The sequence below is a fragment of the Hypomesus nipponensis genome, chromosome 23, assembly GCF_054491055.1.
Source record: "Hypomesus nipponensis isolate SF chromosome 23, ASM5449105v1, whole genome shotgun sequence".
Classification (NCBI taxonomy): domain Eukaryota; kingdom Metazoa; phylum Chordata; class Actinopteri; order Osmeriformes; family Osmeridae; genus Hypomesus; species Hypomesus nipponensis.
Window position 1 is genome coordinate 875,136 of NC_140383.1, and position 15,594 is coordinate 890,729.

The 15,594-nt window shown below is 39.5% G+C and overlaps 1 protein-coding gene across 2 annotated transcripts in view; it reads left to right on the forward strand.

Moving 5' to 3' along the window:
* Positions 1–3,567: 3,567 nt before the first annotated feature.
* The window catches only part of gulp1a (GULP PTB domain containing engulfment adaptor 1a), a 46,532-nt gene continuing 34,505 nt past the window's right edge, over positions 3,568–15,594 (forward strand). The window contains exon 1 of one of the 2 annotated variants that reach the window (XM_084689849.1): positions 3,568–3,683. The gene's annotated coding sequence lies outside the window, so the exon portion shown is untranslated. The remainder of the gene's footprint in view (positions 3,684–15,594) is intronic. The other variant, XM_084689850.1, reaches the window with a different exon arrangement.

Here is a 15,594-nt window from a genome sequence, read left to right on the forward strand (position 1 = left end):
ACTGGAGAAGTTTACTTGCTCTCATTCAAGCGCTGTTTGGGTCTATGACTTTCTACCGACCTCTATAGGTTTGGACATAACGACTAAATCACCTCATCTTGTTTTGTTTGTGAACCAAACTTTTTCTAACACTAAGCAAAACAAGTACAGTTTACTTTACAGTCTGTGTAAAATAGTAAACCACTTACGGCAACATTTCTTATGCATTTCTTATCAACTGACCCATTTTAATGGGATTTTGAATTCTACCCTTTGGGAGGATTTCTGCCTTGGGGTCATTTTGTGCTGTGAACAAACTTTGTCTCCCACAGAGAGAAGATAAAATGCTTACCTCTCTCTCACACACACACACACAAACACACGCACACACACACACATGTACTGTATTGTGCATTCTTGCCACACACACAATCTTTCTTTATAAAGTTTAAGATCAAGACCATCTTTAACAAAGGGCACTAACTTGCCTCAGAAATTTGACCTTAAAGTTGTTGCATTACCTTGAATGCTGAGATTCTAATTACAGCATTCTTCTACTCAACCGTCACAATTCTTCCTTTGAACAATCTGCAAACAGCAGACTAATACACTACGATGACCTTGTTCACCATTTGCCAATTTCTCTAACCATTTAATGGTTTATTGGATTTCTTCTCATTTGAATGGGAATGGTTGAACAAGGTCACATAGATTTATTCTACAAGGAAGAGAAATGCCCTCTTTAGACTGTCTGAGAGGGTTTATTGTGGTTTGAGTATATTTGCTGTATCATATCTCAATTGTAGATCTGCTCTGGTCATAACTAACACTTTACCATGCTCTGCTTTTGTTTTCTTGGGTAAAGTAGTTTTTTTCAAATTGAACTCGATTTTCCCAAACACTTCGCCAATGTACTCATATTTAGGACACACTATGACACACTTGAATGAAGTTACTTTATATTTAGCAGAACAGTGCTAAATGCTACATATTAAATGATTTAGCATCTCGACATCCTCCTTTAAAACCCCATACACTTAAATCTTTTATTTAAGACTCACATAAAACCTAAAACACATTGCAGTTTGGTGTGCAGGGATGAGGCGGAAAACAGTAATTACAGCTACCGTGCCTAGTTTAACCCAAAATAATAATGATTTCCTCTGAAACTTTGATCTTGTGCATATTACTTCCAGTTGAAACAAAGAGATGAGTAATTAATTAATGACACAGGATATAAATAACAGTCTACTGTATCAAGTACATGTCATGTTGACCTTGTTGGCTTTCAGGTTGGAGTCTGGAGCCACACAGGTGGATGTTTCCTTGCTCTTTCTGTTTGGGTATAAATAACATAACTTAGTTGAATTGATTCTGCGGATATTTGTGAGTAAATCACATGCTAACTCCAGGCTCTACATAACCTTGATCATGGATAGCAGTGATGTGGAAACACAGATCTGTATTCCCCAGCCCTGATAATCAGTTTGTTGGCAACAGCCATGTTCACTGGGCTTATAAAATATCAGCTGTATATATTACAGTTAATATTATATATGATATTGACATTGAGGGGCTGAACTGGACTTTGGTAGTTCTAAGCACATCATAGAGTGCAATGAGCCATAATGCTTTTCTCCCTGTAGCCAATTCAATGTCTCAACATCATTAAATTGAAAAGCTGAGTTAAGAAAAAAACATGAAAAAAAACTGGATAAGTTATTTTATTTGATCTTTAATGTTTTGTTCATGGTCACCAAGCCGCGTCAACAATTAAACCTTAACGCTTCCAAACTCTGACTTCCTAAACATGAAATAAACCCGTCTGGTGATTATTCTGGTTCATTTCAGCCAGTGTTTCCTTTAGCACAGCCAACACTGGGCCTAAAACAAAACAATGGTTGAGATAAAAATTGTCCTAAACACAATATATTTTTGTCACCTTTTCAGAAAATGTCATCTACCACCTACTTATCATTGTGGGTAATAAAAACAGCCCTGCATTGCACAGTTGCCAGGATTTGATGTTGTGGATGCCACTTCAAAGCCCACACAAAGGCTTGCTATATCTGCTGTTTTCCACACAGTAGTTTTCACATCAGCTAGACTCCAGGATAGTTAGGCCTGCGTGCCAGTTCTTGCGTCCTGCTGTTTTCCATGGTTTTCGTGGGCTTGTCGCATGGAAGAACATTAAGTCTATCTGAGAATGTCTTATTTTAGCATCAAATGCCAGCTCAAAAAATCTCTCTGCTTCGATTTCTGTCAATGTTACTATTTTTATTCAACAATAACATAATGTACAGAGCATTTTATATTGTAGTCATTGGCCACAGTAAAATTGGATGTCTTGATCTGTAAGCAGTAAAAAGGGAGAACATTTTCTTCTGATTCTACTCTGATTTTTAACACCCACTCTCTAGCACTCTTGCATGCGTCATAATCTTTGTGGGGGAAGAAATCTGTATTTCATTATTAACTGAAAGCATCATAGTTGTAGTAACAGGTAGAGGAACCCAGCCCCTGAAACCCAGCCTAGATCCAGGAGTGAATATTGGCATAAAGAACTAGGGGAAGTGGGTAACAGACCACTTGTCTTTCTGATGTGAACACTTTGACCTGAACCACCCTGATCCTTGAACACTGACCCACCCCTGTGGCAATTATACGAGTCATCTTGTATTCAACCACAAAACAGTTGGTATTTTCTATACATTTTAGAGATATACAAACGCTATTTGTAATTTAAAAATTACTTTATAAATAAACATTAAGAACATATTCAAAGTGTTAAATATGTAAAATAGTGAAGACTGAAAACATCTGAAATAATGTGAAGATTTTAGTCTGAAAACTGATATTATACCTTAAGGTCTGTTTAACCTGTTTCATGAGGCTGCTTCCAAGACTCCCCACCGTCACCACCTCTGGGGAGTGACGTGTTATCTCTGGAAACTCACATCACAAAGTCAGCACAGCAAACTCTTAGCTAACGGCCTTTTCCCATCAGCCTCAGAGCCTCGACAAGCTTCAGGTGAAGTCGCCAATATTTCACAGAGATTTCAAAAGAATCTACTTTTCACTGGAGGTCTTCAGAGCAGCAGATGGATCTTTGTTTTGTTTTTTGCAACAGATGGGTCTTTCTGCACATAGGCCTAATTGCTTTCATATTAGGTACCGCACTTTATCTTGAGAACAAGTAAAAGATTAAATGAATTGGAAGTTTAATGAACTTGTGGAAAACAATAGGAAGCAGAGAACAACATCCACGTTTGAAACGTACAATACAGCTGCCTGACATAAATACATTACTCCATCATGAAACACATGCACTGTATATACTGATTTTAATTTAGGTATGAATTTGCTGAGACATCGACATCTACAGCAATCATTCAAAAAGTGATACTTTTCTCTTCACATGAAATAACCCGCCCCGCTCCGTGCACAAACAATACTTTGTAAACTAAAAAGTGAAGTTAAAATATGTTTTAACATGGATGCTTGGGAATTGCTTGTCACCACCGCTGATCTGTCGCTTTAAATGTGCAGCTGGTTGGCAATTCCAGTGGACATTTACCAAGTAGGCTAGGTTGACGTCAGCCAACTTCTCCAGCAGCTGCGGCGAGGAGAGCAGGGAGGGAGAGTTAGTTCATGTGGAGCAACGACGAGGAGCGTGCAGGACAGCGGGACTATCGTGTTTATTGGTAGGCTATGTGAAATGTTATCTTTTTGCTGGTTTGGAGTTGTCAAAACAGTGATTTAAACAGGTTAATTTGAGTCTTCTGTTAATGCATTGTTAACATTTTGTGAATTACTAAACCGTTTTAGCGTCGTCCAGTGCAACACACTAAGTTTGTTGGTGTTTTGAGTCTGCCGTATTTTTCCACGAACGTAGATTTTTTGCGTTTCTCCGTAGAATCACAGTCTATCATCGTATGTATATAATATAATAAACTTATATGAAAGTGGCAGGTTCATTCGACTAAGCAACATGGATGCGCAACTCAAATGGTAAACCAAGTTTGACATCAGTCACACCGAACGGATGTGAATGGAAAAGTGTTACAAAAAATGTGTTGTAAATCGACTGTCGGAGTCGTCCCAAAACTAACTTTCCAAATTGACTGACCGCCTATTTTAAACGAGATACCAATCAAGCCGTTGCACGCCGTAGAAATGTGTTGCTCATGGAGGTCATTTTGTGTGAACGGGATGGTCCGTGCAGGTCGTGCAAATTCTGTGCGGAAATTGTTAGTGTAATCTTGTTAACTTACCGATGAATACAATAGCAATACTGCTGTTTGTATCACTGATGTTCTTTTTAACTTTCTACCTTCGTTGTAGATTCTGCTGTTTAACATGGTCTGTTTACTGATGATAGCATGGACTCTGTCTGCCTCTGTCTGCCTCTCTCTCTATCTCTCTCTCTCTCTCTCTCTCTCTCTCTCTCTCTCTGTGTCTGTCTGTCTGTCTGTCTGTCTGTCTCTCAGCGTGGTGGTTGTGTGGTCAGGGATACAATTTACTATTGTTTATTGTTATTGTTTATTAGAAGCTGCGCTTAATAGCTGCACAGTACTTTCTCCTTGGTATCATATTTAACTTGGGTCTGTTGAGAGAGATGATACCAAGCCACGTGATTACTGATGTTTCTCCCCTCTTATTTCACATGTCAAAAGTTTTGATGGAAACTGTATATTATTCCAGTAGCTACAGTATATTGGTGTGTGAATATAATTCCTCATAAATGCTAGAGTTTGAGAGGTGTAGAGACAGATCATTAAACTGGAGCATGAGCAACCAAAAATAATGAATCAAATAGGGACAGAAGAAATGTGACCGTTTTGATATTTTAATTCTTGTACAAAGCAAGTTTTATATTTAAAATGGGGTGAATTTCCTTTTCTTAATCCTCCACCCACTTCTGGGTTTTCTTCAGACTTGTCTTTTATTTGGTCTCTTAAGCAAGACTATTTTCTGAGCATTGTTTTGAAATGAGGATTCAAAAGAGACTGGCTCAAACGCTGCTGCAATTTGCACGCAATTACCTGACAATTGCTCCAATTGAAAATGGGTCTTACAGTACGAGATATAACTTCACTCTAACCGCATGCAGTGAAAGCTATCAAAGTGACTCCAGTTTCTCCTATAATGTTCATAGGAACCATGCTCCAGTTTCCTTAATGCTTTGCTCTTCCAAGAACTTCCATGTGTGATGCCTTTGGGCTCATATTGTATGCAATGAATATCCAATCCCTTTTGCAAATCAGTGAATTAGCCTGGAGGCTCAGGGTGAAGCGTTTTCATTTCCTCAGCGAGAAGCAGAAGTGGTCATGGAAATCATAAAAAAATATTTCAAGCTCAGAGTTAAATTAAGGTCATAAGTAAGGCGAGGAAACATCTTAGTCAGCTAAAAAAGGGAAAGAATCCCAGAATGGTCATGTGTGACAGAGCACAGCCTCAGGTAAAGGACTTGCTTGAACTGGCATGTTTGTGCAGACACTGGTGAAGGCTGCTGGTTAAATTCCAGCGTTCTGGTTCAGCTAGATGGATGGTTTTGTCTGTCATAGCATTGCACTGCTGTATGTAGAGAAGTGAACAGACAGGAGGCTAGTCACTGTAGTTATGTGGGATGTTACCGTTTTGTGGATGGTGAACTAGCATTGCCAGCACTTATCGTTGCTGTGCAGTCTGATGATCTACATACATTTAGTTTCCTCATGATGAAAGCATTGGTACAGCCAAGGCTTTTTAATAAGTGATAAGTGAAGTAATTAGTGACAAGGCCTAATTTCTTACAATTTGATAGTTTGATCATTGATCCTTACTCCTTGTTTTGTACAGAGCTAGATCTTGTTGTACTGGTACCTCAGTTTGTTCATGCTCGTCCTTCCTGACCGTTCCTCACTTGGTCCAAGATCATTCTCCGAGTGACTGATAACATCATCACTATCAACCATGACTGCCCATCCCTCACTGTCACAGAACTTCATCATTGTAAGTTCATCTTCACACAGCGCTGGTTTTCTCCAAGGCATGTTAGGGCTTCTCTCTATCGATCTGAAGGTACTTTTGACCTGATGAGTATTTGAGAAATACAAGCCATGTCTGAGCCTCCACTCGTACTAGTAAAACATCACTCACAACTGAGAAGGACAGGAAACTAGGAATGTCTGAAACTTTGGACATGAGAAACTGCCATTAACCAATTATCCAAATGCTGTCAATTTGCTTCTGAGATAACATGGATGTTTGTGTCTGAACGGCTCCTTTCCAGGTACACCATGAGGGCAGCCCAGCACGTGAGCCGTACGTGCGTGAGGCCGAGGTCATTGATACTTGTGCTTTGCTTGTCTAGGCCGTTGACTTTTTAAATGTCAGAGCTGTGGATTGGTTTGGTACTGGTATTAAACCTACTATACCAAACAACTCAGTCACTCAGTCTCTTGCAAAGAGATGCATTGTGGTTATCAACATTGTCCCTTTCTCTCATATAGTGTAGTGAAAGCTCTGTCTTTATTTCTATATGGAGGCGGTTATTGTTGTTATTGAATAAAGGCTCTCCAAACTGTGATGGAGTCCTTTTGTTATTCATACTATGTGTGTCAGTTGGGAACTCTATCCTGAACTGCCTGAGCCCAAAAATCATAATAGAAAATGTAAATACAGTTCAAGTCCTAGGAACACTGGAAATTGAATCCTAGCAGTCAGTGCTTGAACATCTCAATGATTCAGTTACTTTGCATAAATTGTTTTTCTAAAGAAGCATTGTTTCAACTCAAAAAGATGCATGCATTCATGGTGTGAAGAAGGGTCTAACTGATAAAATACTATAGTGGTTAGTGGTAATGAAAATGGTGACCTCAAACCTGTATGAATGTTATAAAGAATGATGTTGATCATTTATTGTGGATTTTAGTCTCTGAAAACGCTTCACATTTCACTACATCAAAAGTGAGTACCTAAATATGGAAAGCAACCATTTCAATGGGTCAACAGAGTTTTACTAAGCATTAGACTACCAGTAGATTGAGAAAGCAGTTGTAGTTGAATTATTCTGCTCCCTGCAGTGCTGCATCTGGTCACAGCTTTTGGTGTTGTTCTCTTAGACCAACAAATTAAATAGTAAATAAATCTACCAAGTAGAAGCAAACAAAATGAGGCAAAATTGTTAATGAAACAGTTAGCATGACAAATAGGGCTTGGCTTCCTTTTGATATAATATTACTATAATATCACTTTCCCTATTGCTAAAATACTTTTAGACTTTTCTTTTTGTATTTTTCTAACTGTTAGGTGGACTTGATGTAAGTGATAGGCTCTGTTGCTAGGCTCAGGATTTGCCCTATTCCACTTGTTTCTCCAGCTAGAGGACTAAGGTGCACCACAGCTTGAATATGCAGACACAGCTTACCCAAATCATAGAATTGTTAACATAACCTCACATTACTAATGGTCCTTGTGGGAAACACTTAATGGCTTTTCCTCCTGAAAGCTGAAGGCTTGTTTTGGGCCCTGTCTTTAGCAAAGGGTAAGCCTCTTGACTGGTTGATCCTCAAGGCTGAACTGACCTTAATGTGCTGTAGTCGGCAACACAAGAAACCACTTAGCATAGAGCCAGTTGTGATGCCCTGTCTGGGGGGAAACGGCTGGAGGTATTTGATGAGTCTTGCTCTTCTATAGTATCCAGAAAAGAATGTGAAAGCCATTGTAAAGGCAGTCTTACAGCAAGTCTCTCTGACCCCTGAGCAAGTCAAGCTGAAGGACATGAGACATACCTCCATAAGGAATACATTTCATTATTTTAATGGCTTTTAGGTGCTTCCCTTCCCTTGCCTTTTTTTATTTGTTTATCTTTGTGGCCTGTGGCCCTCTCTGCCTGTATTGACCCTAGTAACAACAGTCTGGTACCATTTGTAGACACAGCACAGTTACACTGCTGTATGGTTACTGTAGTAGATGTTAATCTTCACCTGAAGGTCATGGCATTTCATGTTGAAGAGACTGACGAGTATGTAACCTCTTAAAGCCATACTGTACACGGTGTGCTCCTCGTCTTGGTCTGAGAGACGATGGTTCTCATCGGAAAGCCATCCCTTTATCTGTTTGTGCTGTTCAGCCCAGAGAACGTGACAAGCTACTTAAGCACAGCTCACGGTAACGTTCTGTGCTGCTGTTTGAACCAGACGAGACACAGTTGGCACACAAGGAAACTCAAATCTACTGAGGCTGTGTTGTTGAAGTGCCTGACCAGGTTAAGATGGGGTAGTGAAGAAAAACAACAACCTGTTAAATGATGGTGCCTGGTGTTTAAGGGGGTGGAGAGAACAGCACAGTCAGCTCAATCTTCTCCAGAGTGCAGCCAATTTGGTAATATTTTTAACCATGGTTCTGTTATTTGGGTACCAGCATAGTAAAGTTTTTAATGGTATTATTTCCCCTTCATGTCAAACATCAGAGGTATGATCTAGCTCAGAGCTTGTCCTTCTAGATGTCTTCATCTGCTCGTCTTGTTGTCCAGTGCTGACAGAGAGACTTCCTCTTGACAACGTTGCACAACAACTCTGTATTGCACAAGGTTACGGTATTCCTGTTCAATTCCACTTTTGGTGAAATGCTGTAGCAATATCCTGCAGTAATGCTGAAGCATCGGAAAATGATTTAAGGAACCCAGAAATGTAAGCTATGATATTTATTATTTCAATAGGATGTGTGAGATCTCATTGCAAAACTACTTCCAGCTTCAGGGGCTCACGCTCAACTGGGTGACTAAAACTTAGAACTGTGTAAATGGTAAATGGACTGTATTTATATAGGACCACATTGTGCTAACCCTTCCAGTAGCAGTGGGTTTAGAGTTCTAGGTAGCCTACTAGTTCTAGGTAGTAATACCATAGATTTTACAATTCGAATCGCAGAGCTGAAAAAACGTAATCGCAATAACAGATGGTATCATGTATAACTAACTGGGGTATTAATATTCAATTAACTTTTCTTGTGCACCAGATGGTGCAAGGTTTACTAGCGTTTTCGTCTACACTCCTGTTAGTGAAGGATACGGCATCGGCACTGCACTAGCTACCTGCAACAAAATACAAACATCACTGTGCTGTCACTTATTTATAGCCTTTATCAATAGCCTTGTCGACTTGCATGAGCTGATATTTGGTCCAGTAGGGCCTGCCATGCTGCCACTATGCATGATGCTTAACAGCTTCCTGGCGTTTCTACTTATTTACCGGCTAGTTTGCTACGCTGTGGACAAAAAGTGTCTAAGTTAAGCAGAAGTGTTAAAGGGGGAGCGGTGTACAGCATAACGACCATTGCATTTGATTAAACCTTTGTACTATGATAGTGGGAAAGCTAGAGACTACTAAAGGGCATCGTTTTGTTCTTATTTGGCCTTGTGGAGCCAGTTCTTAATTTCCAACCCTATTCTCTAGTTCAACTTGAGTTGGTCTTCATTGTCCGTTTAAGTTGGGGCTGGGAGAACTCATTTGTATTCATTACCAGGGTCTACCCATTGACATTTTGCAGGAATTTCCGACTGTCACTGGAATAGGTCAGACTTGTTCAGCAAATTCAGTCAGTAAAGTCTATTACAGAGTATTGTGAAGGCACTGGAGTGATCCGAAGCAACTCCAGTGCGAAGGGTAAAATTTGCAGTGGCACATTTTTCCCTTCTGTTCCTCACTCAAAATTGTCCTTCTCAACTTAAATAAATAAAAAATGACGGAAAGAAAAAGTTGCATGGTCTCTTTATTCCAGAACTGTATATTTAGTAACCAAGTTAATTAATGCCTGCATTGAGTGGTTTGCAAATTGTGTCTCTACACCCAGAGCAATCTTCCCATCTATTACTTAGAGAGCAGCCTACTTTCACAAAGTTAATCTTTAATGTTGTTGTCATGTACTGTAGTACATAAATTCAATCCCCTTAGTCACTACTTATATATTTTATTATAGATAATGACAACATGCAGGACCATAACAGCAACCAGTACAGTTTGGATATGTTATTTTGACATGTATTGAGAGTTTGAACAACTATTATAATATAATGATGACCACTCAAAACTCTAACTTTAAGACAAAACTCCTCCTCTTTGTATTATGCAGTAAGAACTTTAATCATTTTCAACACGTTTATCAGGTGCCTGTCGAAACCCTCTGTTGAGACTCAGGACAGGATGACTGTGTTTGGAGCTGGTAGATTAGCTGGACCAGGCAGTCTGGTCTGGCATTGCTATTGTTTGAGGCGATGACAAATGTATTTTGTAAGACAGTGCCTTTTGAAGTGATGACTGGCATGTTATTCCTAAATGTGCATGTCCGTCTCGTACTTAAGGTTCAAATTTAGGGAATATCCTGCAGGATGAGGGGCGAAAAAAAACGTTGCTTTTTGCACCCACTGTCTTTAACAGCGTTTTATGGCCCTTTCATTTCAAGATGGGTGCCATTCATTACACACTCATTAGTTTTAATCCTCCATTCATTTTGAGCTGCAGCCGCCCTGATACTGCAGGAGAAGGATGTTTGTCACTTCTGACAACCAGTAGTATGCTACTTGGTATAATGAATTGTCAGGAATTATCTGAATTTTATTGGTATTGTTTAGTGCCTTATGGGGAGAAATGGAGGAGTCTATTCATCTTCTGCTGGGTGGTTGAACCACTGCATATCTCATGGCAGCAGGCCTGAAATGTCTGCAGGTTGTATATATATATTTACCACCCACTCCCCCCCACCTTGCAGTATTCAGTCTGCCCCAACCCAGTCAGCCGGCATTGTATATAGTTTTCTCCCAGTTGCCCTCATAAACTTTGTTGACATTAAAATGTGTTTTGATATTTCAAATCCACCTTCTCATGCCAATAATATCTGCTGTTGTTTGATGCTGAACTGGCATGATGTCGATGAGGAACCGTTTGTTTGTTTGTTTTTGTGTGCGTGCATACAATGTTTTGAGATTATGAATCCTTCTGTGCATCTTTATTACTATTTGTTTCTAAATGTACTGATGGGGATAAAAGCTTTTGATATATTTTGTCAGTATGCATCATATTGTTTATTGAACCCTAAATGGATTTTGCAGTGTAAGCAAGCCACCTAAGATTACAGTTTTCAATAACCGTCCTGTAGTTTTTCGATATATTTTGACCGGCTTACAAATGGTCTTCTATGAAAGATTTATTAATTTTAAGGTGCAGCCAACTCCAGGAGGGTTAACGCTTCTGTGTGGGTGTGAAAGGTAAACACAAGGCCTACTTCATGATGACTTAAGGCTGTCAGGTAGCTTGTTTCTTCAGTAGCTGCTGTGGGACTTGAGAATGCCCTGCTCATTACACACACAAACAATATTTGAGTGGCATTACTATGTTGTTCTCTGGGGGGGAAATGCTTGTCACTGGCTGATGAGCTGAGAGCTTATGGGCCTGCAAGTTCCAGTCCCTCCAGGGGAGATTGAGGGAGTTCAGAAACCGACCTTGGGTTTGTTTCCTATGGAGTCACAACCTCTTCCCTGTTCTGTGCTCTCAACAAGGTATGTATGTAGTCTAACACCAAGACTGCTTCAGCACCTTTTAGGTCAAATCATATCTTTCTCGGTGCGTACAAGATTTATATTGAATATGCTGTATCTGTAGTCTACACTGCATATTAATGTTTTGGCCTCTAGCTTTTTCCATTTATTTGCAAAATTGCTGGCAGTAAAATACAGTGGATTCCCACCTAAATGTAATATGAATATTACACTACTGTTCATTTATGAATGTAGTCGGATACTTTGGAATCTATGTCAGAGACATCTAATCTATTTTGCTTCGCAAAGTGGGGTAATGAAATGGGACGTTCACATCCAGTTCCCTCTCTGTTTTTACCTTTTGACTTGATGCATGAACCAAGTAAATCATTAGGGAGTCTTCTTTGTGGGAGTGTGACTGACACATTCATAATAGAAAAATAAAAAGCAAATCCCTCTGCCTCCTGACATTTTATCAAGAACCAAAGTCTTTTGTTGGTTTTCCCTGTGCATATTTAACGTCAGACTTCAAAAGACTCGAGTTATGCATTTCATCTGTCTTTTGAAGAATGGGTTGCTTTTAGTAAGAGATGTCTCGTATTTTCTATTGGTTCTGACTTAGATTTGGCTTCATGCAAACTTATCAGAAGTCATCGTTCTAAAAAACACTTCAGTCATTGACATTTGAGTTTGGCCAGTTGCTGTAAAGGACAGCACTCAACAGTTGGCATTAAAGGGCTTCAGGGCTGACCTTGACAACCAATTTTTTCTTCAGCACTCATCAAATATCTTTCCCTCTCTGGCCAGTGAGCAGTAAAAGAGAGATTGACTCGGTGGTCCTGAGTTAGTCTACTCTTCTGGCTGTTGTCCAAATACATTATTCTCCTGGTCAGGTTGTTGCCATGGGTGACTGCTGTGGCACATCGCCTGCCTAGAGACCATTCGCTCGGCATCAGTGTGAACTTCAGACAGTCTTCAACTAAAAGTTCCCCTTCAGCGCCTCTCTTTACATACCAGGACCAGCCTGTGATCGTCCTTAACTACCTAAGCTGCTGTCTGGGTTCTACTGGGTCTGATGAGGACCACAGTCCTGGCTTTCTGCTGTCTGGGCCTGCAGTACAGTACAGTACAGTTCCCAAGCATGTTGTTAAACCTTCTCAAACTCACTGGAATGAATGAATGCTCATAGTTAATTGATAGATTTTTTTGTTTGTTTTGTGTGCTGTCATGCAAGTTGACTAAATTGTAGGGTGAGTTCAGGTAATGTGGGACATCAGGTAAAGTGGGACAGTTATGCATTTTGATGATTTAATATGTGCAAAACTGACATCCCATCACCAGAGCTGATCTTGACTCGTAAATACAACACTTCTAGTCACTATGCAGTGGTTTTTATTTGTCTGACATCATCAGAGTAGGCGTGATCTGGCTTGACAAGAGGTCTATACAGAAAAAACGCATCGAAAGTTCAGCGGCATATGACATTTCTCAATGATAAGGCTGACAAAGGAATTTAAATGAAGTTACAATGAGTACTATTGCAGCATATTGAAGGGGTTTAACCACTGATTGAAACACACAAAAACATTTGTAAAATAATGCTTTATTAGAAGAAAAAAAGCATTTAATGTGACTGTCCCACATTACCTAATCATGTCAGTTAATGTGGGACAGCATTTTTAAGGTAAAGTGGGACATCTAGTATTGCTGTGTTTATGCTATAAAAATAATTTAATTCGACAGTTGTCAAATGTTTTATACCAATGCATCATACTGCACTTAAGTTCCCAACTAAATAACAACTTACACTGTCATTGAACCAGCGCTTTCAGACTTGTAAGCGTGACCGCAAACGTTAGTCCAACAAAATGCTAACGCAGCGGGACTAGCTAGCTAGCACATAGACTGCAGATCACTAAGGCTTACATCAGTTACACTTTATGCCTATTGTATAAGTCAACCCCCACAACTAAATTAATCTTGCCACACCCTTGCACCTAGTAGTGTTGTATATAAACTAATAATTATTATATCAGCAGACTAGGACGACAGACAATGACTGTCCCACTTTACCAGACAAGCTGTCCCACATTACCTGAAAATGCTGCCTGAGTGAGAGGGGATCATGTTATGTTTGAAAGTGTGTAGCTTCTAAAATATTGTGTATTCCCATTTCATTTCAACATGAAAATGTTCCTAAGCCCTAAAACGATTTACAAAAACACCACTGGGGCAAGTTACCAGTTATTTTGTAAGTCTACTGGAGCCTCTACCAAAAAGTGTCCCACATTACCTGAAATCACCCTATAAAAATCTATATAACTTGATGCAAAAAAAAAAGAAAAAAAAGAACAAAAGTGTGCTGATTCATTAATAATTTAAAATAATTCACAAAATAAACAACCTTTGATTAGTCCGTAGGTACCTAGCGAAAAGTAGCCTCAACTTTCCTTGACCTTTAGCTACGGCACTAAGGCTGAAGGCTCGCTGATATTGCCATTGGTCTCACTAGAACGGCGTAGGTATGCATCGTTGCTGACGTTGTGACTGTGTGTGTATGTGAGAAAGACGCGTAAGTGACAGAGACAGAGGGAGAGCAGGGAAAGGAAATGCAGCTGAATGAAAACGCTGCGTGTTTTTACATAAATAGTGTTAAAAAAAAATGTTTGTACGAAACACAATATGTGGCGGCCGGTGTTGATTCTGTGGCGCACCGCCACAAATTAGTCTGTGTGGGAAACACTGGTGTAGCCTACCAGAGATTCATCCTCATCATTCAACCTACCTTCATAAGATGATTTGACATAGCGGCTCTGAACTCATTTCACTTCAGTTTCTCCCAGTTTTTCCTGTCTTACCTTTTGACCTATTGTACGGTCGTATTTATCACAATTTTCTAAACAAGTATGCAGGGCTCTCAAGTTTTGAAGACAGGCAAGAGTGACATTTTGTTGAAAGTGAAGAAGAAAGATTCATGATTGAAGCCAAAGTGTAAATTATTCAAATCTGATACTGTAGTTCTCTCTGATGGAGCCTGCTAAGTTGGAGTTTAGTTATTTTAAGTTTCCGGTGTTATTCTGTGACATTCAGGCATAATACATATCATCTTCTTCGTCAAAGAATTAGATGATTATCTCAAAGTATAATCCGATCTTGCTTTTTTTGTTCTCCTTTTGATGTAAGATTACCTCAACCGGAAAAAACTTCATATTTGTTCAAGTCAGTCTGCTTCTGTCACCCTGCCTCCATCTCCCTCCACTGGGATCTCCTTATAAAAAAAGGACATTTGGGCATGATCAGAGAATAATGGGCCTGAATGTCTGGAGTAGGTAACGGTAATGCCTGATGCTGGTTCACCATCCATCTCCCTGCACACGGCAGGGATGTCTTCACTGTCAGGGTTTGGACTGTGGTGCTGCCCTGCTAGTCTGCAGAGGTCTATTGTGCTGAATCTTAATATTTTTGTCCTTGCAAGCTAAATGCAGAGTATAAAAATATACAATATTCTCAACCGTTTTGTCACATTTATGTTGAGAATATACGTTTTGAAAGTTTCTTAAGGTTTGAAAAAGGTACATATTGGATGGACAGAGGGAGTTGGCAATGTCAATTTGACTGAGAATAGACATTCCTGATCACCTATGACCATATATGAGGGAGATGTTCCAAATTGTCTGTCAAAAAGGATTCCTGGTGAATATCTAGTGTCTTTTTGTACTAATGATGTTAGGTTCAACAAATAGAAAAAGTGTAGTCAGCACTTTTACCACTCTTTTCAAACATTAGTATCTGTAGTTCTACTTGAGTTAAAGATGTGTGTACTTTTGCCATCTCTGGCTAAATGTGATTATATAATTGTTAATGTTTATGTTGCAGATTCATAAAGGCTTTGTGTAAAGAGATGATGCTTTGTCTAAAGAGAAGTGTTTGCAATATGAAGACAATCATTCCTTTCTTAGAGCAAATTTCTGCTTGTTTTCTGTCCTTAAAGATTATGCACTGTAGCATCATCCTAACAACGATATGAATGATGTTTGATCAATGGAAATGCTTAGCAACCCCCCCCCCCCCACTAAGCTACCAAATCAATTTAAATA